This window comes from Halictus rubicundus, chromosome 8, assembly GCF_050948215.1.
Source record: "Halictus rubicundus isolate RS-2024b chromosome 8, iyHalRubi1_principal, whole genome shotgun sequence".
In the NCBI taxonomy this organism is placed as follows: domain Eukaryota; kingdom Metazoa; phylum Arthropoda; class Insecta; order Hymenoptera; family Halictidae; genus Halictus; species Halictus rubicundus.
Window position 1 is genome coordinate 6,332,704 of NC_135156.1, and position 26,620 is coordinate 6,359,323.

Genomic DNA, 26,620 nt, shown 5'->3' on the forward strand with positions numbered 1-26,620 from the left:
ATACTTGACCGTGAATGCAATCAATAGTTGACCATGTGGTCATCCTCTAAAACACAGCATGCTACAAAATTTATAATTATATTTTGTACTCTTAACAATCGTAGATGTAAAATGGATACATTATAAGTCGTAAACAAATTTAAATGAGTCACGTTAGTAATTGATCACGCCTGTCAACTTCTAAAAATTGTTCAAAAACAATATTCAATATTTGACCACCTAATAAACTATTGTTTTTCAGGTTAGAATAACAAAAACAATGCATTGATCACTTATAAAACTCTGTGAGAATATAAACAGCAAATAATTCGGTCGCGAAAAGTTCACAACGTATAGATTTCTTTACCTGAACCGTACAGCTTTTCTTAACAGAAACGTTAAGGAAATAGAGATATATCAGCATATTACTAACCTTAATGAATTCAAACGTCCGTTATTACTATGCATACTTCACTTCGCATGCAATTCTTTTGAAATTTAAACAACAGATAGCATGGCATCCGAGATTCACTTTCATCAAAAGTGCACAGCTCATAAAAACCTTATTTTTTATGTTCTTCTATAAAATGGTCAACTACTGGTGCCTTTACCTTAAGCTGGTTTTTTGTGGTCTAAAAATTTGACAATATGAAATTTCTTTTAAATGTGACTACTATTTTATTGCATTTTCATTTTATTTTATCATACTTAATTAAATGAGTTTTAACCCTTCGCACTCCGTAAACATCTGTTAAATGTAGAATCGTACTCGACAAAGGAGTGCAAAGGTTTAATAAACATAATTGATTACGTTTATAAAATAAAATAAAAGAAGGATGAATGTCGGAAGTACAGCATTCAAAGAAAGAAAAAAGAGTGATAAAAGTGGATAGGTGGATCCGAGGGGCCGAGCAGGGAGAAAAGCCTCCACAGGAGGTCGTCGGTCACCGAGTGAAAATAATTAATACAGCTCGTTGAGTAGCCGGCCGTGGCAATGTGTGCGCAAACTGGAGAGCACAGGACGGTCCCGACTTCTTTTGTCTCACCGGGGAACATCTCGTAATCCACTTTCTAGCGGGAAACAAGCGGCCGGTGAATAATTAGGTGTGCTCACGGCAGGCGCCGAACTTTCGGTAAATGAATCTTTACAAGCGGGCAGGTGAACCCCGCGTGTCGACCGACCAATTGATTTCTAACCTTTTACCTTCGAAGGGCTGCTCATCTTGTGGCGGCATGCGACGCTAGATGAGATTATTTGGAACCCTAATAGGAATACATTTTTTCTAATGAAGATACACTCGGTGGTTCGATTTTAATCTGCATTTTCCCGCATAGATATATCCCTTGAATGACGTGGCCACAATATCTGTCCATTTTTAATATTTACTACAGTGGCCCACGGGAATTATTCGAACGGCCCCCTAAATAACGTTTTTCAAAAATTGAACCAAACGACCGGACCTTTTCTCGAGCAATTCGAAGGATTCATTGACCGAATGATGTGCAGAATATATTTTGAAAAAATTGCAGTTGGCAGGAATTACGTGAGAAAATAGACAAGACAATTTTTAAAACTTTTTTATTCGAACCCGTAATGAAAATTTAAATTTACTGTGGTATACCAATTATTGTGGTTTTTTCTGATAAGATTTAATTTTTTATTTTCTTCATCCGTTCGATGGATGCATGCAAAATTCTCACGACGGCCGATTATGTTTCTCGTATATTCGCTTTCTTGAAGCATCTTTTGGCCGTGGGAAAATCGAAAACCAGCAACGATTTCGAAAGAAACCTTGGAAATCCCGCTTGTATGTAGATTTCATATTTTCCCACGGGCAGTTCATTCTCCACGAAAAATATACCTGGAAAACGTCAGGCTGCAAGATTTGCGTACGCATCGTGTGGTCTCTCACGACTTTTACAATAACTTCCTCCAGTATAAAACAACATTCAATGATCACGCTCTAAATGTTTACGCAAACTAACATTTTTACAATCCAATTGCAGGTATTACGATCCTATGCGTTTCCTTCGAACACCGAATGCTCAGTCTTTTAACAGACATAACACTGGTCGGCAACCACAAAACCCACCTTAAACGAATTCCGTGTGTTACATGCGAAATGCGAGACGACTTGTTCCGCCAAGTAATGCAGAAAAAATGGCTGGTGGGGCAGAACAAAAAGTATTCCCGAAATTTCCATAATTCTGAGGAAAGGAAAGGTTAGGAAGCCTTTTTCCCCGGGAAAGAATAAAAGAATATAATGAGCCGAGAAAAAAGGTGTTTTGGTATTCCCGTCGCGATAGCTTCGAAGGAATTCTCCTTTTTTATTGTTTCTCTTTTTTTCGCATCAGAGGAACTTTGCATATCTCGTCGGCTGTCGACAGGACTGGACGTTAATCGTCTAATCTCGAGGGAGGGAGGCACGCGCGCGAAATTATTTATTTGCGTCTGACTCTAAGAGGACCCTGAAGGCGAACCAGCCTCGAGAACTTCGACGAACAACGGAGCGACTTTGTTCCATCGCTCGATAGCATAGGCACCTGATTCTCGCAGTGAAAATAACTAATGCGTGAACCCCTTGTCCTACAATATCGAGTTAGACTCGCGATCAACATTCTGAACAGAGTTTAATAAATATAAATATGTATGTTATCAGAAATAGAAAATTCTTCTTTTGTCTATGAAATTCTGAACGATGAAGAAATTCTGATCACTTGAAAATAAATAGTAGCCATTCTTATAACTATATTTATGGCTATTATGGACTTCAAATAAAAGTTTAATAAATATAAATATGTATGTTATCAGAAATAGAAAATTCTTCTTTTGTCTATGAAATTCTGAACGATGAAGAAATTCTAATCACTTGAAAATAAATAGTAGCCACTCTTATAATCATATTTATGGCTATTATGGACTTAAAATAAAAGTTTAACAAATATAAATATGTATGTTATCAGAAATAGAAAATTCTTCTTTTATCTATGAAATTCTGGACGGTGAAGAAATTCTAATCACTTGAAAATAAATAGTAGCCATTCTTATAACCATATTTATGGCTATTATGGACTTCAAATAAAAGTTTAATAAATATAAATATGTATGGTATCAGAAATATAAAATTCTTCTTTTGTCTATGAAAATCTGAACGATGAAGAAATTCTAATCACTTGAAAATAAATAGTAGCCATTCTTATAACCATATTTATGGCTATTATGGACTTCAAATAAAAGTTTAATAAATATAAATATGTATGGTATCAGAAATATAAAATTCTTCTTTTATCTATGAAATTCTGAACGATGAAGAAATTCTGATCACTTGAAAATAAATAGTAGCCATTCTTATAACTATATTTATGGCTATTATGGACTTCAAATAAAAGTTTAATAAATATAAATATGTATGTTATCAGAAATAGAAAATTCTTCTTTTGTCTATGAAATTCTGAACGATGAAGAAATTCTGATCACTTGAAAATAAATAGTAGCCATTCTTATAACCATATTTATGGCTATTATGGACTTAAAATAAAAGTTTAATAAATATAAATATGTATGTTATCAGAAATAGAAAATTCTTCTTTTATCTATGAAATTCTGGACGGTGAAGAAATTCTAATCACTTGAAAATAAATAGTAGCCATTCTTATAACCATATTTATGGCTATTATGGACTTCAAATAAAAGTTTAATAAATATAAATATGTATGGTATCAGAAATAGAAAATTCTTCTTTTGTCTATGAAATTCTGAACGATGAAGAAATTCTAATCACTTGAAAATAAATAGTAGCCATTCTTATAACCATATTTATGGCTATTATGGACTTCAAATAAAAGTTTAATAAATATAAATATGTATGGTATCAGAAATAGAAAATTCTTCTTTTATCTATGAAATTCTGAACGATGAAGAAATTCTGATCACTTGAAAATAAATAGTAGCCATTCTTATAACCATATTTATGGCTATTATGGACTTCAAATAAAAGTTTAATAAATATAAATATGTATGTTATCAGAAATAGAAAATTCTTCTTTTATCTATGAAATTCTGAACGATGAAGAAATTCTAATCACTTGAAAATAAATAGTAGCCATTCTTATAACCATATTTATGGCTATTATGGACTTCAAATAAAAGTTTAATAAATATAAATATGTATGGTATCAGAAATAGAAAATTCTTCTTTTGTCTATGAAATTCTGAACGATGAAGAAATTCTAATCACTTGAAAATAAATAGTAGCCATTCTTATAACCATATTTATGGCTATTATGGACTTGAAATAAAAGTTTAATAAATATAAATATGTATGTTATCAGAAATAGAAAATTCTTCTTTTGTCTATGAAATTCTGAACGATGAAGACATTCTAATCACTTGAAAATAAATAGTAGCCATTCTTATAACCATATTTATGGCTATTATGGACTTCAAATAAAAGTTTAATAAATATAAATATGTATGTTATCAGAAATAGAAAATTCTTCTTTTATCTATGAAATTCTGAACGATGAAGACATTCTAATCACTTGAAAATAAATAGTAGCCATTCTTATAACCATATTTATGGCTATTATGGACTTGAAATAAAAGTTTAATAAATATAAATATGTATGTTATCAGAAATAGAAAATTCTTCTTTTGTCTATGAAATTCTGAACGATGAAGACATTCTAATCACTTGAAAATAAATAGTAGCCATTCTTATAACCATATTTATGGCTATTATGGACTTCAAATAAAAGTTTAATAAATATAAATATGTATGTTATCAGAAATAGAAAATTCTTCTTTTATCTATGAAATTCTGAACGATGAAGACATTCTAATCACTTGAAAATAAATAGTAGCCATTCTTATAACCATATTTATGGCTATTATGGACTTCAAATAAAAGTTTAATAAATATAAATATGTATGGTATCAGAAATAGAAAATTCTTCTTTTGTCTATGAAATTCTGAACGATGAAGAAATTCTAATCACTTGAAAATAAATAGTAGCCATTCTTATAACCATATTTATGGCTATTATGGACTTGAAATAAAAGTTTAATAAATACAAATATGTATGTTATCAGAAATAGAAAATTCTTCTTTTGTCTATGAAATTCTGAACGATGAAGACATTCTAATCACTTGAAAATAAATAGTAGCCATTCTTATAACCATATTTATGGCTATTATGGACTTCAAATAGATTTAGTAAATGTAAAACGAGTATTTACAACTATAGTTTTTGATCAATTCTCCTCTACGCTTATTTTTGGGGCGAGGAAATGTACAGTATTTTTAAATTTTTGGTTAATAGAGAAATATAAAATGTTTCAGTTATTTTTATTGGTTAATTATTTGTTAGGAACTCACACAGGTGTTGACGAATTTCTTCGTTGGTTGTGTTGATCGAGTTTGGGTATCGGCAACAACAGCAGCTTCAATGAATGCCGGAGTGGCTCCTCGCGTGGACACTTTCGACGATTCCCGTTGCGACATATCAGTGGTGGGGTTTGGACAATTTCTTGGCAGGTGCCCCAGCTGCCCGTAATTGAAACGGGTACCGTCGCTCCCTCTCGGTTTAGGACAGTCTCGAGACAGATGTCCAGAGCAGTAAAATTCTGGCGGATAGTCTCGCGTTTTGGAAAATTATTTGCCCTGAACGAAAATATCTCGGATGCATTACAGCCTCTATTTCAGTCCTTGAAGACTCAGTGTGCTCTTATCGCACGGGTTGTTATTCGTCAATTTTATTCCCTCGAATCGGTGCAGAAAAGATCTTGCGAAGAAGATCGCGCAGACCGTGGTGGATTCTTGAAACACAGCTCTAATAAAATTCTCAGATTTTTAAAATGATAGTACAACGCATGATTGTCCCGGCTTTTTATCTCATATCCTATCTATCATTCTTCCTCAATTGTGAGTCGCTTCCTGCTCTGAAAAAGGTGCGTCCAAGCTCTTTTGGGTTAAACTTTTACTGAGGGGACCAAAAATTTCCAACTTCTCTGAATGTAATATTATACAATTCGACGAGAAAATGACAGAACTTTAAACTCTAGTGTGCGGAATCCAAGTTTCAGTGGGCAGAGTTCACTGGTTCAAAAGTTGTGCGTGTTCGAAGTCGACCGAGTGAATTCCGCGCACCGAAATTTAAATTCCGCGCATCAGAACTTCGACTTTTATCATTTTCCGGTGAAATTGTACAATATTACATTCAGAAAAGTTAAAAATTGTTTGTCCCTTAAATGGAAGTTTCTTTTGTACACTGTTGACTCGTACACATGTATATTAGAGTATAAATGAATAAAAAGCATGAATGTATGATTTTACATGATCACGATCAATTTTTAAATAACAGCCTATTTATACCGAATGCTTACTTCTCTTTTGTGAAATGTTCGTATTTGTAGTAGTTCGTGCTCGTAGTAAGAGGAGTCTACTGATTAGTAACAAAACTGGGCATCTCACTCGATCAATTTGAAACAAACGAATAAGTATAATATTTTCCAAGTTTCATTTAACGACTTAAATTCATATAAGCATCAAGTATTGTTACCTTTCAATTTTCGTTTTCGATATTCAGAAATTGGAATCCGACAAGCATCTCAAATACGCATAACTTGCTTGGACATTTATAACCTCGCGGACGGGAGTGTAAGTGCGATATTTTAATAAAGAGATTGTACACATACTCCAGCACGAAACAGAATAGAAACGAGAAAACTTATGGACGCGTGTAGTAAACGTAAGGAGCGTGAAAGGGAAACGTTTGCGGAGGAAGATAAGAGGAAAAAGTCCGCCGTACATTTATTATTAGATGGCGCGTGGCAAGGTGTCACCACCTTGGCCTCGAGATGGGGAGAAGAGGAGATAACGGAAGGCGGGAACAACGATAGATCTGATCCGATATTTTATGAACACTAAACAATTCTGTATTCTCCCATTTTACAAATTGAGTATGCGCATAATATTATTTCTCGCGAAATTGCGAGAGATATTCAAAAAATGAAAGAAATAATATTTCATTAGTTTAGGCTGTAGGTCTATATACAAAAGTGTTTGAAAAGCCATATACTTTACAAAAATAACAGGACCGTGTCTATTCAAATTTTTCAAATAGCACATAACCAAAGAAATATATTCGTTGAATGATTCCTTCTTTAATTCTGTACTGTTGTATTTCTAGGAAATTGCCATAGGTTACGTATCGACAATTTTTCGAAGAATTGGGAATACGGTGTTCCAATGTTTTTTGAATCGACTGTATGCGCCGCGAGGGTATTTAAGGGTAATCCAACGATATTCCGTCCCACGGTAAATAGCTTAGAACCGTTCCGCCGTTGAACGTTAGCACGTTGGTATTTACAGTATAATATTTGCGAAGAATCGATATTTTCTTTTTTAGATAGCGATAATGCGCGCGTGGGCGTACTGACAAGCACGTGTTTCTTATTCCCGGTGCATCCGCTAGAAAGGACAAGCTGACCAAGCGCCATGCCAGTTGCACAGGCTGCGCGCAATTCGTGTGGGATTTACTAATTTCTGGAAGGACTCGTGTGCCACGGGGACTCTATCGGGGATCTTGTCACGAATGTCCGATGGCATCTCAACCACGGTAGCTGTTGTTTGTGCACAACCGAACCGGCAAACTCTCCACCCATGGGTGCTACCCATCGGCAGGCCTCCCGACTGAAATTTCAATTTTTGCCCGGTTCAAACGCTACCCCTGCGTTTAGGATGCGAAGCAGATTTTCTCAAACGCCACCGTTACCGTCATCATTCTTGCAGCCTCGTTCGACTCTTCTCTTTCGGTCGAATGATTCAGCGGGAAAATATTCATGTGCTCTAAATGTTAATACATTTCCACTGCCGAATTTGCGTCACGATTATGAATGACTGGATCAACTCCAGTAGAAAAATACTGTTCTATTATTTCTATTTTATTAACCCTTTGCACTCGGCGCTATTTTCATTCCAAAACTAAATTTTTCTTTCGTCTTAGAATATTTTCATTTTATTCATACGAAACTGATCCGATTTCTACATATAATATGTAAATGTTTAGTAATCTGTTAAATACAAATTTTGTAACGTAGCAAATACATTGTAATATTTTTTGTAATTTCTTTGAAATAATGCCACGACAATTTCTAGTGGTGCTTCAGAGTCACCACTCGAGTGCAAAGGGTTAAAAGTCTAGGTAGCGTCTACGCAATTAATGCAATTTTTATTTTTCCATAAAAATGCAAAGTCTTTAAGTTATGTATACTAAGTTGATGGGAATTTTGCAAAGTTGAGTACAGAATGCACAGTTGATGTATCCTAAGAAGTGTCTCAATCTAAGAAATCAATCATTTGTATCGGAATAAGGCACAAGAATCAAATAATTAGTTCAAGTCTGGGTAATTGGTGTATAATTTGTAAAGGTAATTTTGTTTTACCGTTCGCATAATTTTATAGGTCAAAGAGAACTGTGTCGTAAGAAGAGTATAATGAAAATAATAACAATAATAATACGGTAATTTCGTAATCGTTGTACCGTGTAATTTAACTTCGTACTTGCACATTACAAATAAATAATATATTTTTTTTAATCACCGTTTGTACATCCCCTTGAGGTTTACGGTATTTTCAAAATTGAACTGAGAAGGATGTCTACACTTTATTAGAAAGAAATGTTCCTCTGATTTCTTCGTTTATGAATCAGCCTTTAACAATTGCGCGATAGAATATCCGTACAAAATCCGGATAAAGCAAAGTGTCACTTGGTCAGCATGTTTTGGAACAGACCGAAGACTATGAAAGTACGTTGCATAAACTATTCATAGCCAAAGGCGCTGATTTCTATCGACCCGTTTAATACAGAAATTATATGCAATCTTGGCAAATTATCGACGTGAATACTCAGGGAACGAAGATGCCAGTATGCGATTACTATACCGATGAAAGATATTTGGTAAATATTTCAACAAAATCAGAAAATCTTAGACGCAAGCGTTGCCGAATTATGCGATGCTTTATTAATTAGGTGTTGTTCAACGACCCGAAAATTGTTAAGTAAGGTTGGAAGGTTAATAACAAGCTTCATACGGTCTTCGATTTGTTACGTAATGATAGAGACATAACTTGTTTTTAAATTTATAATTTATATTCATCGTCAAAAATATTATACAACACAAGAAATATCGAAGTCTATTCACAAATTGTGTCTATTCACTAATTTAAATGGATGATAAAAAATTGATAACAATGGTCATAAATAAACTGCGGGCAAAATTGACTAAAATCTGCTTAACTATGTATCTTGGATTCCCAAAAACTATTAAATAATCCCCGGTAACGTATGAGTTATCGGTATACTGCGAACTTTTATGCAAAACGAAAATTCTCTGCAGGTCAGAAAATCCCATTTATTTGAGTTATTTATCATTTCAATCGGTTGTACACAGTGGCAATAGTGTTTTTCTTTAATTCCTTAAACATTCTTACTGTCTCGATGTGCGTGCGTGCGTGTGTGTTGCGATTGAATCGCAAACGTATAAGACCCCCCCCCCCCCCGATCTAATTATCAGAATCAAAATCTAAAGTAAGTTTACTCTAGGTCTGTTGGTAGAGAGGAAACGGTAATAGTCTCAATTTCGAGTCCAGAGGCAAAAGTGATGAAATCTTTTAGCAGCTTCCAGCTACAATTCCACTGAGAAGTCTCCGGGATTCGACAACGACGTGTGTACTCTATTTTATGAGATAGCTCCGACAGATAGGAGTTTCCTGCGCCACGGAGAAAGAGGGGCCGCGGACTTGTGGTTGAACGAAGAGCCGAACGAACGGTGGAGAGAGAGCGAGAGAGAGAGAGAGAGAGAGAGATATTCCGGGAGAAAAAGAGAGCGAAAGGGAAGGAGGGAAAGAAGAGGAAAGGTAGAGATAAAAGAAGGAAGGAAAACGGGAAAGCTAACAACGAGCCGATTCAACGGAGCCCCTTACACCTACTTCCCTGCCCCTTCGTCGCGTTTTACACACAACCTCGCACTTTTTTTTTCTCTTCCTTCTCGTGAACAAACATCGCGCGCCAAGCGGTATCTACTCCCGCGCCGCTAGACGAACGAGATAGCACGTGCCCTCTACGCTTACCTTGCACACTGGACTTACACTACCACGCTCTTCGGGATCTCCGATCTACGCATCGAGTCCTCCAGGTTGCTGTGAAACCGCGCAGATTCCGGTCTTCGTCGATCTTATTCGAACGGTTCGAGAGAATATCGGCACCACTGCCGTTAAAAAGAAAATCGAATTTAAAAATCAATTTTTTTTTTCAAATTTATTTCCAACATACAAACGCTCTGTTGTCCGAACAGAGCGTTTGGCAGCGAGGTAAATATTGGACCATACGACGGGACGCGAAAAAAATTTCGAAAAAATCTCGGAATTACAGAGAAAGTACTAAAAGTTCTTGCAACTTTTCCTTATGTGGATCTACAGTCAGTCTGTAGATTACTCATCAATTGGACTATAGTACTTGAATTTTTTTGAGAAGTTAGAACAATTGGATCGCTACATAACGCGAGAAAAATGTTCGATTAAAATTGCAATTGGTGGATATTACAGAGAAAGTACTAAAAGTTGTATTTTGCAACTTTTTTATGCGGGCTTATATTAAAAATTTGAAAAGTACGTTTTGTACATCTGTATCAATTATACATGTTCTGAACGTTTCATCTAAATCGGTCGACATTGCACTGAGCTGCAAACATTTAACGATGAAAACTTAAGGGTGAAAGTCGCAGAATTTTGGCCTTCTCAGGGAATTTCGCCCTTATTTTGATTTTGATTTTTGATTTTGATGAAATTCTCAGAACATGTATAATTCATACAGATCTACACATCGTACTTTTTAAATTTTCAATGTAAGTCCACATAAAAAAGTTGCAAAATACAACCTTTAGTATTTTCTCTGCCCTTTCGACCAATTGCAATTTTTGTAACAAATTTTGTTCACTTTATGTAGTGATCCAATTGTTCTAACTTCTCAAAAAAATTGAAGTAGTATAGTCCAATATTGACAAAGTTATGCGATTTTTAAGAGCGTACGAGCTTTCATACGACATTTAAAGAAAAGCCGTACAGAATTCTACTTTAAAAAACTGAAGGTCACCTACGGTTCTCGAAGAATAATGTAAATATAAAGAATTGACATAGGTTATCGTGTCGCCAGTAAAATATGTTGTCGGTTATCCCTCTTCCAGTTTTCGACATACAGTAGAACCTCGATCAGCCGGCTTAATCGGGAGACACGCAGCCCGGATCGATTGTTGCCCGAATGCATTTTTGATAGCAACATAAATTCTGCATTTTTAGAACATGTATTTCCTTTTAAAATATAATTGTATCTGTTTAAATATCTATTATTTTGTATTTATGAGTGCTTTATTACCCCAGCTTTTCACTGTCGCTACAGTTTCTACTGAGCGTGTCTTCCTGTTGCTCTAAATCGGCGACCAGCACGGTAGGGGCCCCTCAAACGCCTGCTTCTCCCACCCACCCCTCCTTCATGCTGCGCGCGCCTTCGTCGCGTAATGGCGTTTACTGGAAGGGGACAGTGAGCGCTATGGTGGGGACGATCTTGTCTCACTTCAGACAACAATGCTCATCCTGCTCTAAATACTGAAGCGCTTGTTTAGCAGAGTTGTGCAGAATTACAATTGAATTACACCAGGAATCATAATTACAAAATATTTTAATTAGATCGTAATTCAGCCATATTGCCAATTGCCATATTGTAATTTACAATTCAGATCTCCATTCAATTAAATTACAATGTAATTCGTGATTGCAATTGGAGAACAATTATGAAATACTTTGTAATTAACCCCTTAACGCACAGTTTTTTTTTTAAAACCGGCCAAAAAAAATCAATTTTTGATATACTGCGCTTTTGTTCCATGGAAAAAGGCTATATTTTATTCTTGAATAAATAAGTGTTATAGCTTACAATCCCATGTAAATGATAAATATCGATAAAACGATTTTTTTTCATTGCTTTCACATTGTTATTTTCAATTCTCGATTATATTCGAGTGTGAAAAATGATAGCAGCATAAAATACAACGGCGCTCGAATTATCTCGAGTGTGCACAGTTTGGCCTGTTTAGCGCGCTCGAATTAACTCGAGCGTACAAGTTAAGGGGTTAAATTACATAAAATAGCGTTACGTATTACGAACGAGGACGAGGAATAGAAAATACGCCGCACAGAGAGCAAACATAAAAATATATCGCACTTTTTCAAAGTTCCGGGCTATAATCTGCAGAGCTGTATTTTAATTATACTTGTAATTATATTAGTAATTGAATGAATTGAAAGGTTTAAATTATGCAATTCAGTTACGATGTAGTTGAATTACAATGTAATTGAATTAGCATAACTCTGTTGTGCAGAAACAGAAGAGAATCGCGAGATATGTGTTCGCAGGCGTTTGTTGGTAAACGGAGGACCCTGGATAACCGAGACCCCCGATAACTAGGACCTCGGTTGACCGTTGTATAAATTTTCCGCATAAAATTTGTACAATGCTGCCCATGTTGCTTGACCACTATTTTTTGTGTGTATGGAAGTATTAATATGTTGGATTAATTGCGATTTTCTATCGCACTTTATACTTTTATTGCACATTTCACAGTAAATATTATTTTCGTCAATAATGAAATTGGGATCGCCTTCGATCCAGCTTTTCATCAGTAAACCCCTACTTTTCCGAACTTTCGGCATTTTAATAATGATCGCACGCACTCTCACAAAATTCGCCTTACCACTTCGAGTATCAAACTGAACTGTTCGAATTCTAAATACCAACAGCTACATGTGTTCTTAGAGCTGATTCAGTAAGCAATATAAGGTCGGAACATCATAACTTATTGAGGCTTCTTCAGTATTATATCGGCGTATCACTATTATCGACGTTATTCGGTTATAATACGAGTGCTTATTAATAGGTTACATAAATTTAACAAGATAAATGATTCATATGAGCATGAGATATGCATATACACGGAAAACAATATGTTCTAGATATTCCTCTTTGAAAAGCATATGCAACAATATATTGCACATGTTTTTCAAGAGAAATATGCAAAACATATGCATTATGCAAAAAGTGCAAAATAAAAAACATATTTTTTGAATCCTCTAATCGCAAAACATATTTCTGTTTAAGTCCCATTGCTTTGTCAGTTTTCTATATAAATATGCATTTGCATAAACATCCGCAATCTAGTAATCAATAAATCCTCGTGGAAAGGGCTATGGACACGTTTGTGCACCTAATATTCCACTTAAGGGCCCGGTCTTCGTAGATTCGCGATAAGGTAGAGTGACTACATTACCGTCAAAAAATGGTTTTACGTGCCTCAAGTTTTCGCCCTTATATAAGAATATTTTGTCGCTGGTAAAGGGCTCATTCGAAAGAGGAAGGTTCGATCTAGTGCGCACTGGTCAGGAGCTATCGAGATTATGCAGATATTTGGTAATATAAGTGTTAGAAGTAGGCCAAAAATTGACGATGTGCATGCCGTGGAATCCAAGCATTTTTATGCCATTGAATGAGTTTTCCGGATGGAATCGAGAGCAGCGCGCACTAGAAAATATCTCCAGCTATATCCAGCTTTAAATTGAGCTATATCTTGTCTTGATTCTCTGCGAAATAAAGCGAAAAACTTGAAGCACGTTTCTGGGGTCAGAATTCATAATATCGATAATACAGAGCAAAAAATGTGACAAATTTAGTCACAGACTTAAGACCCGTCGGATCAAGACCAAGACGGATCTGAAGTCTGTGTCTGAAGGCTGTGAATGGAAATTATTAATTAAAAAGTCACGTGACTATTCCGGACCCTTAAATTCCGGACGCTGCGCATACATTCGATCCTTCCTTCGCCACGTGCTTCGTTCCGTATTCCACTTTTGCGTTACGAGCGGCAGTAAGAATCACTTATTCCATATAAAAAGGTCAAATAGGTGGTAAAAGTAACGAGGGAAGAACGAAAGAAAGTAACGGAACGATTTTACAGCTCGCGGAATTGCCGGTGCGGACGAGTTAATATGTCAAGGTCCTCGGGAAGAGCGCTTCAATTTCACGTTCCGCGAAACTAGCAACACGGCGTTTAATATTTGCCCGGCGAATCGTTAACACGGCTGACCCGTGCGCAACTCGCGACACCCTTCAATTACTTCTCACGTACAAAACCGACCCGTTCCCGATAGATTATGGTTCGCGCTCACGCACCGCACGAGACCATGAGGGTACCATAAATATCAGTTTGTACAAGAAACCGAACGGTCGAATATTGTTACGCGAAGGTTCCGCTCGCATCCACGGATTTTCGCAAACGGACGTATCGCGTGCTGTAATTTCATATAATTACGTTGACGTGAAAGCTTCGCCGTTCGTCGACATCGTTCGATCCGTCTGCTCGGTGAAAACGGATACCGTGTCCGATACGATCGTCTTTTTTATAAGACGATGATTCCGACGTTCACACGTTCGTCCGATCAGTTCGAATTCAAATTTTTATGATTACAATATTGATTATAATTTACACTTACCGCAGCGATTTAAACGTACACGTATGGATCGTGGGCGTACATGTTTCGTGCGCGGAATAATATGAAAACGATCGAAAAATTCATTTCCGGAACGGCAAAATCATGTCGGGCAGGAAATTAGTTAAAACTCGAATTAGTTGCATTGAACAAAGGCTCCCGAGTCACAGCCGAATGATTTTCGTCTACGTGTTTTCTCTCGACGCGGTTTTTTGCCGCGAACTGTTACGATCGAGCGATTCCACCGGCGATCTTGGATTCCGAGTTGCTCGGGACCCCCGCAGACGATGATTTTATGGTCTAATGACTGGCCGATACTCGTGTTCCGATTCAGTGTCGACCTTTTACCCGGCATCGAAATAAAAAAGAATTCCTGCTCCAGGAAATTGATCGTTCAGCGTTTCAGGAGAAGGTGGATCCCCTCCGGTTCTTGTTTTCCCGGTTGCGAACGATTCGGGGCGATCTCAATTTTGAGGATGGATCATCTTGGGTAGCAGGCGGAATCCTTATCTTGATCGGCGATCGCTCCCCGAAAGGCGAAACGACGCGGCTCGCCGCGCCAGTTATCCAGAACGCATGGTAGAATCTGAAATATCCGCGAGCTCGTTAACTCGGCGATGTTCGCCGGGCAACCTCTTATGCGCGTGTAACCGTGATCTTCATATTATTACTTACTGTTAAGATTTCGAGGCATTCGGCCGATTTCCATAATACATTGAAGCATGTTGATCAAAAGCGGCGAACGGATGCCGAATTATAATGATTATCGGCTGCGGCGTGCGTTTCCTAGGGAGGCCGTGTCCACGTTCGTGGCTCGTGCAAGTGTTTAAGTAGCGTTCGACCGGCACGGTCACCTGCCTTCACGCTGGACTGAATTGTAAATCATTCCGGAGCTAAACTGGGGTACGTGCCGCCACGGTAGACAAAGAAACGTCTCGGGGGAAAAAAAAATAAAACGGGGTAGAAAATGGAAAAGAAAACGGTCCCGCCGATACGACATGCGTACGCTGAAATAATTACTTGATTATAGGGGAGGGTAAAATTTCTCCCATGAAACACAGAAGAAAATGGCACATTTCAGCACATAGTACTATTTTTAGATTATTTCCAGCACTAACGGGTTGCCCGACATCAAAAATCAAAACAACTTACAGTCTTTTCTCGATATTTGTCGCAAATACCTCGATGACCTTGGGTTATACCTTGGGGACACTAAGCTCGGGAGGCCTCGCACGCCGAGGAGTGTAAACATAGTACGGTCGGTTACGACGAAACAATAGTATCTCCTGGACGATGTATGTCGCTGGCAAGGCCCGTGTTGTTGACATATATCGAGAAGACACTGTAGTTGACCCTACGACGACGGTGCCCCGGTCCATTTTGATCCAGAGTATTAATCGAGTTACTGAAGTTCATGAAATGTTACTTGAAAAATATGTTCAAAAAAGTTAATAAGCAAACGACGGTCCTGAAATATTAATTTTAAGAAAAGACGAAGTTCAATTCGCAGATTTACGTGCAAATTGATTACACACGGCAAAGATTATTACATTTTTCTACATTTTTTTCTTTTTCTCTGAGCTGGACCATTTTCGTAATTGGCAGCGTGTATACGCAGCCGGCAAGGTAATCGGTGTGAAACAAGATATTCAGGTCAGAGTTTTACGATGTTCAATGCAATTTGAAGTTGGAGCAAGCACGAGCCGACAGGAGAGCGACTGCTTTGTTTTTCAAGGGTAAAATAAGACGGTTAACTAAATATAAGGCGATATGGTGACCGAGTCACGTTTGGGAGAGGGCACGTGCAGCACGCGTGCTTCGACTTTGTACACCGGCGAAAGAATTAGCGGGTGTGCAACTCCACGGTTCTGCAATAAGGCTCGTACCATTGCGAAAATATAATTCTACTTGTTAATGTCAAGGACGATTCCTGAGCGTGATTATTCCTCCATCGTTTCTCAATAAAGAGTCAACCATGTAAACAACATCGGAAGAGTCTACACAATTTCCTAAAAACCAGTAAAACACAGAAACAATTCAATATCAGGTGTATGCAAAATTTTTAGCCTTTCTTTCAATCTCCTTGTATTTATTATTCACGACACGAAACTGAACTTGTCTTTTTTTCTGTACTTTCATAACATTGAAACAAGTATATGACATTCCATTTAAGAAAGTGACCTTGAAATAACCTTGGAAAATAAAGATACAAATTTTTGTGTCACAGTGACCTTCTGCATAGAAAGTGACGATAAAAAGTCTTTCAGAAGTTATATCAAACGGCACTTACCGCGGGACACCCTGTATATTATGATTATAAATCATTTTGCACGAAAAAGGCTAAAAATTCTGTACACATCTAGCGTATTCTTCGTTAGTTCTGCTGGTAATTTACGTCCGTTTTAATTAGTCTATAAAAATGTAATTTGGTTATTAAAAAGAACAGAATTGCCGGTGCAAAGTAAACAACTGAATGACACGAATGAAAAGAATGAAATCTCGACCGAGACGGAGGAAGTTCTTGGATTAAGGGACCTCCACTTTCTCCCTACCAATGCTTCACTATTGTTTATTGAAGTATCCGCATTGTTTTCGTTCGATTTAATCGGGATTATCCTTTACAGCTGACTTGCTCGGCTTAGCTATCTTAATGTTCCTATAGGCTTGCGTTCAGAGTATCGGGTTTTCGACTTTTTTTGCGCGCTTATACGTCGGATGCTCGCCGTATGCCAGGGTGGACCACCAGATGGTCCACGATCGTCTGGTTCACCATCTGATGCCCAACTTTCGCATTGTTTCGGGGGCCGAATTGCTCGCGAAATAAATTCTCCGTGTGCAAAAGAAGCCTCTTCTTTTGTCTATCGAATTGCATCCCACAGCAAGAAGTATCACGTCCGCTTGTCGATTTCCTTTTCATGGAGGAACACGTAAACAATTATACTTTGAAAATCATACATTGCACGGGGTGTTTAAACCTGACGTCACTTCGGTAGAATTTTTTAAAGAAATTTTCATTACAAATGTAACATATTTAAAAACGCTTGAACAATAGATTGATGTAAAGGTGAGGCTAGAAAAGTATGATTGTTGACAAGTATGGTTGTGTACATTCAAAAGTTTTTTTTTTTTAATGAATTACTTATGGAACAGTAGGTCTAAACGGGTTAGGTTAAGAGTTTATACTACTTACCGAGAGAAGTGGAGTGCTCGGACCGTCCCCACCATAGCGCCCGCTGTTCCCTTCCAGTAAGCGCCATTACTAAACGCGACGAAGTGGGGGAAGCAGGCGTTTGAGGGGCCCCTACCGTGCCCATCAGTGGCTTACAGTAATCTGAAAAGGATTTTTGGGGAAATTTTTCTGCAAAATTTATTCAACATTTTTTTGGTAAATCAGCACCTTATTTAACACTTTCACTGCCAAACTTGAAACCTCAAAAATTCCATAAAATCAAAGTAAATTATTTAATGATATATAAATTGAAAAAAATTAACTGTACGATATTGAGTAGTCCTCCAACTCTCTTGCATTTTACAGATCCTAATCAAATTTGGAACAATTAATATATTAACGTAAAAATTCATTTTAAAACTTGGACAAATAATTCCGTCACCCACATATGGGTGACATGGCAGTCAACGTGTTAAAAGTACATATATCCTGTAGTAAATCTGTGGCAAAATCTCGACGCAAAAGAAAGTAAAACTTCAAAGATGGTATATTAACAATTTAGTGATTTCAGAGGATACTCGATGTCGAAGTGATATGTATTACAACGAACGCAGGCAATAGTTAATGAGGAAATGTAAATATTCGATGTTCGATACGAGCCATAGCGGATCTGCGCGTCTATAAAGGTGTTATTTAATTTTTGCTGTGATTAAACCTCTCCGGAACGAAGGGTGATGAAAATGATCTATTAAAATCCAACCGCTTTCTATTGCCGTGGCAGATAATAACAGCGGCGTATCCGTGGATTACACCATAAAAACACCCGTAAACCGCAACGGTTTTACTCTCGTGCCTTCTTCTTCGCGCCTTTTTTTCCCCCGTTTCTTTTGCTTTTTGCTTTCGACTTCTTCCTCGCGTTCAAAAAGATCGTAAACGGCAGAAATGTTACTCAATAGGTACTTACCTCCTTCTTTTTCCTCTCTGTTGGTAGTATTCCACCGAGCGCAGCTTTCACGAGCTGTGCGAAGCTGTGCTGAAACCAGTGCTCGCCCGTTCGTTTGCGGCGACCACTTATTATTGTTTGTGGTAACCACTTACTATCACACCGATAACCGAACGTTTTGCATTTCATCGCAACCATGCCGATGACATGTGGTTGGCGGTCGGACGATCGTTTACGATCCTGCCTATCCTCCACTGGCGCACGTACTGCGAGTTTCATCGATCAGAGGTTTCTGGATCAACCAGTCCCTCAAAAATCCTATGTTTAAATAATGTTTAGAACATCGAAAATCGGACATACAGCGACTCGTGTAATTGTTCGGACACCCTATAAATCAGAATGACTTTTTTCAAGGTGGATTACGGTACTTCAGTCTTTCCTGCGAAGCTAAACGTTTGGTAGGGTAAGGGACCCAATTACCGTGGGTACACCTGTATTAAAATATACTTACGGTGAATTCTCGATATAAGTCACTTGCGCGGTTCTGGCGAGTGACATTTAGACGAAATCTGTGGTAAAAGTCACTATCCGTGGTGGTATGGGTAGTCCCAGTGACCTTTAAACGCGAGGCTCGCAGTGACTTATATCTGGAATTCACTGTATTTTTAACGCATAATAAATATTACAATAGAGATATTAAATTTTTCTCATTAGAATCAGTTAATATATAAATCCCTCTCTGTAATAATATTGCTTTATTCAGCCTTACAGCCAAGAATTGGACTCGGTTTACAATAACCTATAATTACCACGAAGTAACTATCTTATCCACGCATTCTCTCTCTCTCTCTCTCTCTCTCTCTCTCTCTCTCTCTCTCTCTCTCCCTCCAATCTCTCTCTCTCTCTCTCTCTTTTAATATTCATTATGCTTTAAAAATAAGGATAATTAATCTACAGTAATTGGTATCCCCGCAGTAATTGGGGATACCAATAGATCATAAAAATGAAAATTTTGGAAAAAGTACACATGGTCGGGGTCGCGAAGAAAATAGTGAAGAGATCATTTTGTGTAGAGTTCTGGTGACTATTGAGTTACATTGGGGGGAAAACACCATATGGCGAAGGTAATCGCGTCGTGGACGTCGTCGTTGTTGTTATTGCCAGGTTCTCTTTCAGTAATTACGCAACGAGGTCCCCTGCAAGCACAATTTGAAGGAGTTCTTTTTTTTCCACATTGAAGGGGTAGCTTTGGGCTAGGGTGGACTGTTATGGGTCGTGGGTACCAGACTGTGCCACGCAACCCAAAATGCGTGGGAATCAAATGTTTTACGATATATCATGTCATCGTCCTGTGTTTTGTACGTTCAAAACGAAAATAGTGAATCATCGCGGCGAGCATACGTGCGATATCGTGACAAACCCCGTTTGCAACTACCGCAATCGTGACATTTTTACGATCGAACGTACCGTAGATTAATGAATGCTTCTACAATGAATATAAAAAGATACTAAATAAACTCCATACCTGTCGACTTTAAACGAAATATATTATAAACTGCAATAAAAAATTCCGAGCCTTTTGAAAAGATATCGACAACAAACGGTACATTAAATGGCAAACTTCATCTATTTGTAGACACAAAGTCAACTTAGAAACGATGGTTATTAACGATGAGCAGACTTTTATGCGAAATAAAACATTAATTCTAAGGAACAGGTGCTAAGTGAAGAATTTTAAAGCGCTACGATCCAACCCTCCGGTTATGTGTCTCGCAGGATGTGTTTCCAAGAGAACCAAAAACAAAAAGAAATCTAAAGAAATTGTTAAAAATGTCGACGCCGAACTGTCTCGTCATCGTGCGAATATGAATGTATTTAACGTCAGACTTGAAAAGTGGAGTATACAGGGCGGAAGGAGGAGCCCAGAGGATTATCCTGTTTTGACATGCACACAGTCGGCGGTGGTGCGTTTTTCAATCGGGAAAACCGAGCATCTGCCAGTTGGTTCTCTTTACACCTCTTTCGGTTCCGTTCGGAGCGTCGAGATCCTCGTAACTCACGGTGGACAGTTCCCGAAAGGGTTTCTGCGGGTCTCGGGAGAAGAGGGAGAGGGCACAAGTAGGAAAAGGGTCGGGGAAAGGGTGGTCGCGTGCCCGCATCATCTGCGCGATGGAAAAATCACTGGAAAACTCGAGAAACGCTGTGGCAGCCTCTGGCAGCTGTCCGGCCGTCTAGATGTCTTATTCAAATAATCTCGCCGGAACTTCCCGTGGGTGATTTCCATGGTCTCGGGAAGGGTTGCCGGCCCGAATGGAACGTATTATCGAAGATTATGCGTGATTCGTATTCGAGGAAAGAGGCTCGTAGGTGTGGAGGCGGATTCGCCTATGTCCCCCGAGCATCTGCCGCGATCGTTCCCTCGGCCTTCTCTTTTTGCGAGTCGCGATTGTTTGCAAACCGTTGCGTCTTGACGCGACGCGACGCGACGCCAGAGGCTCGAAACTGCCCGACGCACGAAACCAGTATGCGAATTTTAACGAACTGTGTGATCTTCTACTTGCCAGACCTCGCGATTCCTTCTTTGTCCTTCCAATTGTTCTCTTCACTTTCTACTCCGGCTTTCAAGTTACTGAGACCGTTTAGGCCAGCGAAGCTCGGAATTGTTTCAACAAAAGTTTCATACAATAATGAGCAATCGCCTTAAAAACTGAAGATCTCTTCTCAAATTCTCTGCACTTCGAATTTGCAGAGTGGCCGGTCGCGCGATTCGTCGAGGCACACCCTGTATATCAGAGCGCACATGCACGGTACATATAGGTAGTACAATGAACACGAAGTGCTGTGAAAGGTGAAGAAGGAGGATTGGTGGGGATGGTTGGCGCGTGGCTCAATCCTCTCCCCCACTCGGTTGTGCCTCCGACGATCTGAAACTCGCGCGACCGTCCAGAGAGTGAAGCAGATGCTTACTTCTTTCGGGTCTGGCTCTTACCGAGGCACGAGAGGAGCCGACACCAGCGAGAAGGCTGTAAGAGAGGCAAGCACCTGCCGTAGGCGCATGGTGTCGGGTCACTCGGCTCCTCGAACACGAATATAGCGTTCATAGCACCTAACTTGACTGCTCGCCTGCCTCCTTGGATGCCTCGACCGGACTGACTGCCCCTATGCCCACATCTACCCACCACGAAAAATCATCGGACAGAGAAAGAGAGAACTCACGCGTGCCTGTCGCATAAAGTAGTCGCGTCATTAACTAGCCTCCGCCTCCCCTTCGCCGACGTTCGCCGATTCTTCTGCGCTCGTAACGGGCGAAACTGAATTCGCGGACCCTGAACGGATCCGCCTCGGTTCGCCAGTGTAGAAATTTTCATCGACCTCCAGCCGTTTCTCATCTTTTTACGGTAATTCTTCCAGTAGTCGTGAGGCCACTGGTTAGCCGTCTTTGGCATTGTTATTGCTAATATACTGTTTTCTAAATTTCTTCATACGAAGCTATGCACTGAAAGCGACGAATGGGCCAAGTTAGGACCGGGGACCATTGTGCTCAACCTATTTGTTTAGAATAATCCTATTCATTTTAACGCGTGCGTGCAAGTTTTAAAATAAAATATCGTTTTGTCACTGGATTAGTATTCTCTGATGCACTCCAATCCCGAGTCTCGGCGATCAAGCTTCCGGATCCCTCGACAGAATCATTTTTCGCAAATATCGTGCACATCTCTTGCACGTATATCGAGGCATTACCGTACACCTCTGATATCCAGGTTTCCGTCCCGCGACAGGACAAAGGTTGCTCATCGGCGCGCTGGAGCCACGTGTTGTGTCGTACGCTAGCACATTAGTAATCTCCGGTTGCTATCAGCTCGTTCGTCCGATCGCCATTTGTCCCATCCTATTTATCTTAACGCGCGCGTGCAACTTTTAAAATGAAGTATCGTTTTGTCACTGGATTAGTATTCTCTGATGCACTCCAATCCCGTGTCTCGGCGATCAAGCTTCCGGATCCCTCGACAGAATCATTTTTCGCAAATATCGTGCACATCTCTTGCACGTATATCGAGGCATTACCGTACACCTCTGATATCCAGGTTTCCGTCCTGCGACAGGACAAAGGTTGCTCATCGGTGCGCTGGAGCCACGTGTTGTGTCGTACGCTAGCACATTAGTAATCTCCGGTTGCTATCAGCTCGTTTGCCCGATCGCAATGCTATCGCGTCTATCACGTGGATCACGTGGATCAAGGGACAACGATCCCAGGGTGGATGGAAAAAGTCAGAGGATACAAGCTGCGTTTATAGCCTCGAAAGAGGAAGAAGAAGACGAGGAGGAAGAGAAGAGAGAATCGAAGCAGGTTGCCAGGCCAGACCTGGTGTAGGCCAGTGGGTACGAGTTGTATACATATAGCTACGGCATGCCGCCCAGCGGACCCGCATCGTCAAAATGAAGAAATAGTATGAGGCTGTAAAGAAGGGAGGGAGGGGGGACGGGAGGGAGGATGGAATAACGCTAAAGAGACTCGCCTACATTGATCGACAGTACTAACCTAGTGAATGCGACACCCAATAACTGCCTGCACGGTGCTGTTCATGTATCGGGTAGGTTTTTATCGAAGACCGGTCTAGCGGCGTCTAGCGCTAGTCTGCTAGCCATACGCGGATTTCCCCTTTCTTATGGCATTAACGCGTCATAGAGTGGGGACCGGGCAAGAAATAGTCCTTGCGAAGGACGCGAGATTTCTACTTCCATTCAGCACGCCGAGGGTAACTGTAACAAGCGTGGCATCGACTGGGACTCAACTTTCGATTATTATTTCATTAACACTAAACCTAACAAGCATTAACAGTATCTGGTAAATATCACCTTGTAAAAATGGCAACCCTAAATTTATCGAGATTGCCCGTAATTTTCAATATAATAAATGCTTGGACAAGGAAACTTATTCCACTATTTTCCAGAAATTAATTTTTATAGTTTCAATAATTGTGAAACATAAAGCCGGTAATTTTGACCGTAGTAATAGTAATTTGACCGTTTCTTTGATTTTATGGAATTTTAGAGGTTACTGGCTTTGCAGTCGCTATATGTGAGTCATCAAAATTTATTATCGGACGTTGTCAGATAGACATTGTCAGCGACAAATATTCTTGAACAATATGTTAATGTAAAATGAAAAATATAAAGCGGTTGCACCGATCGGATGGATAATGTCGTTTACATGATCGATGTTTACAGTACAAGTAGACACACTTGAATATTTTGAATCAGGTGCACATAAATTGAACAAAAGAGGCTGCCAACTTTGTTGCATGGAAAATAGTATATTTTTCTGAAACGGTCTAAATATAGCAGGTCTTGGGCGACCTTCGCTGTTAAGAACGACCATGCGAACGCGCGCTTGCGAAAAATGGCGACCTCGAATCGTAAGTGGCACCCTGAAGTTTTAGGGGGTATCATAGCAAGGCGTGCAAGTAGCAACGGCATGCTTTTCATTGCTAGCGCGTTTTCGCTTATCAGTTAATTCATCTCTGGCTTCACGTTCCATGAGTCACCGTACCACATTGCGACGCACCGGAGAAACAAATGTTGCCGAGGTGACGCGGATTGTTGCCCCGTTCTGATTATGTCCGACATCACCTGCCCCCTGCAGGTGGTTGGCTATCCCACGATACGCGCAACTATTTATCCGTATGGACGATCGATAGCTGACCACCGACCAGCCGCCCGACAACCCCATGAAAGATAACGTCAATATACACCCCCGTAATCGTGCTTAACGCCCTCTGATCGATCACGATAACTGCCCCACAAGCGGAACTGCGAAATGCTGATCTTGTTCTGGTTCGATCGTTGCAAACGTCTGGATTTTCCTGCACACAAACATACGAAATCACCGTTCTCCTACTTTGTCCGGGGGATGTGGGGTAGTTTCAAGGACAGCGTTTAAAATATTTTTTAACTTTGTACAGCAATAATTGCTTTTCCACGAACGACGTATAGGCACTTGCTGCAAAAATTGATATCTGATGAGGTAGTCATTTTTGTTATGCGAGTGGTACAATATCAGAATAGGCTATGTCTAAACCAATTTGAAATATTTAATGTATTCCAAAAAAAAATTTAAACGTATCGGAAACAATGCACACGAGATTTAATCTGATTGAAGTTGCTACTCAAAAGTTGGAAAACATCGTATTTATAGTTTTTGAAATATTAATGATAAACTTTCCGTTTGATAATGACCCAGGAATTTATTGCTAACCAGCAAATATATAATACTTATATAATATATAAGTACATATTTTACATGAATCCATATTTTTCTGTGTATAATTTTCCATGGATTTCAAAAATGTTTCTTAAATATTAAATGTTACATTTTTTTATTAAGTGAAGGAGCCTGTAAACGTGAGAGACATAAAAGCGATAAAAATTTGGTAAAACGATGAAGCATGCATTTGCAGAAGCATTAAATAATAATGTATGAATAAATTAATAATAAATAAGAACTCATCTAATGATAATGAGAAAAATTAATAATAAATAAGAACTAAATAATAATTTAAGAACTCTTCAGGGAAACAAATGGATCAAACTGAGCAAATTCTCCATTATCGGAAGTTCTAGTATCATTTCGGCTTGTTTGATCTGGTTTTATCACCGGGCACAGTTATGCCAACTGCGTGTCGGAACATATTTTTTTTCGAACCACCCTCGCTTTCCTGACAATCACTTATGATGCGGGAGTACGCACCTGGCCACCCCCGCACGCGCCCTTACACTTTCGACCACCTTACTCGGTTCTATGCGCGAACATACTCGGTGTGATATTCCATTATGCGTTAACTGGAAAACTTTGGTGTATTTTTTTCAAACTCACTTCATTATTCATCCTTGCTAAGATAAATTCGATAGGTTAATGCAAACCCTGAAACACTTTCAAGCTACATTAATTGCAATTCTTGTCCGTATCTGATAGACTTCACGTCATCTTCGGCTACGGTTAAATTATAATTGACTGATTCAGAACGGCCGCGGTACTCGATACCACGTTCTGATTAAGATAATCATTATTGAACTAATGAACCACTTTCCTACGTATCAAGGTTAAGCTGTCATTGCTGTCATCGTTTTCAGTTATCTTTACGATCAAAGCATCACTGAGATCCAGTAAAATTCTGTGAATTAACAGATCAAAATTAATTATAGACGTCATACGGCAATCTTTCAGTGTGCAAATTATGAAGCTCGTAATTAATAAGCTTATCGACAAAGTATGGTAAAAATTTTACATCTACGCATCCAATGTCAAAATAACAGGACTACAATAATGTTGATTGACAAATCTCAATAAACAGTTAAAATGTCGAGCGAAGAAAATCTTACTGTTTAAAACATTCTTCATGTATGCAACTACTTTTTAAAAGTAAATCCAAAACTCGCTATTTTGAATTAATTTTATTTACACCGGTGACGATGACAATTCTTTTATATTGAAATCCATATCTTCATGGATTTTAGTTGGTAATTAATACAGAACGAATTCAAAGAAATAATTTTTAACGATAAAAGAAGTAGTGTTATTTCACATTGTTAAGAAAATCAATTTTATTCGCATATTAATTTCCAAAATCAATGGTACACTTGGTTATGTCTCCATTGGTAGGTACATAGCATTTCATCACAATATACAGGGTGGGGCATTTGAAACAGTTCAGCTGAATAATTCGCTTGCATTTGAAGATAGAAGAAAATGTGCCAGACCAAAGTTACTTGCTATCGAGGGGATCGTAATGTGATGTTATTATTGTTTTTTATAGGTGGACCCGTCAACGAGATATGAAGGTCAACTCTGCTGTTTTTGTATGATTTTTTATTTACATTTTATTAGGAGGTCATTTAAGGTCACTCCAGGTCAACTGCAATAGAAAAATAATT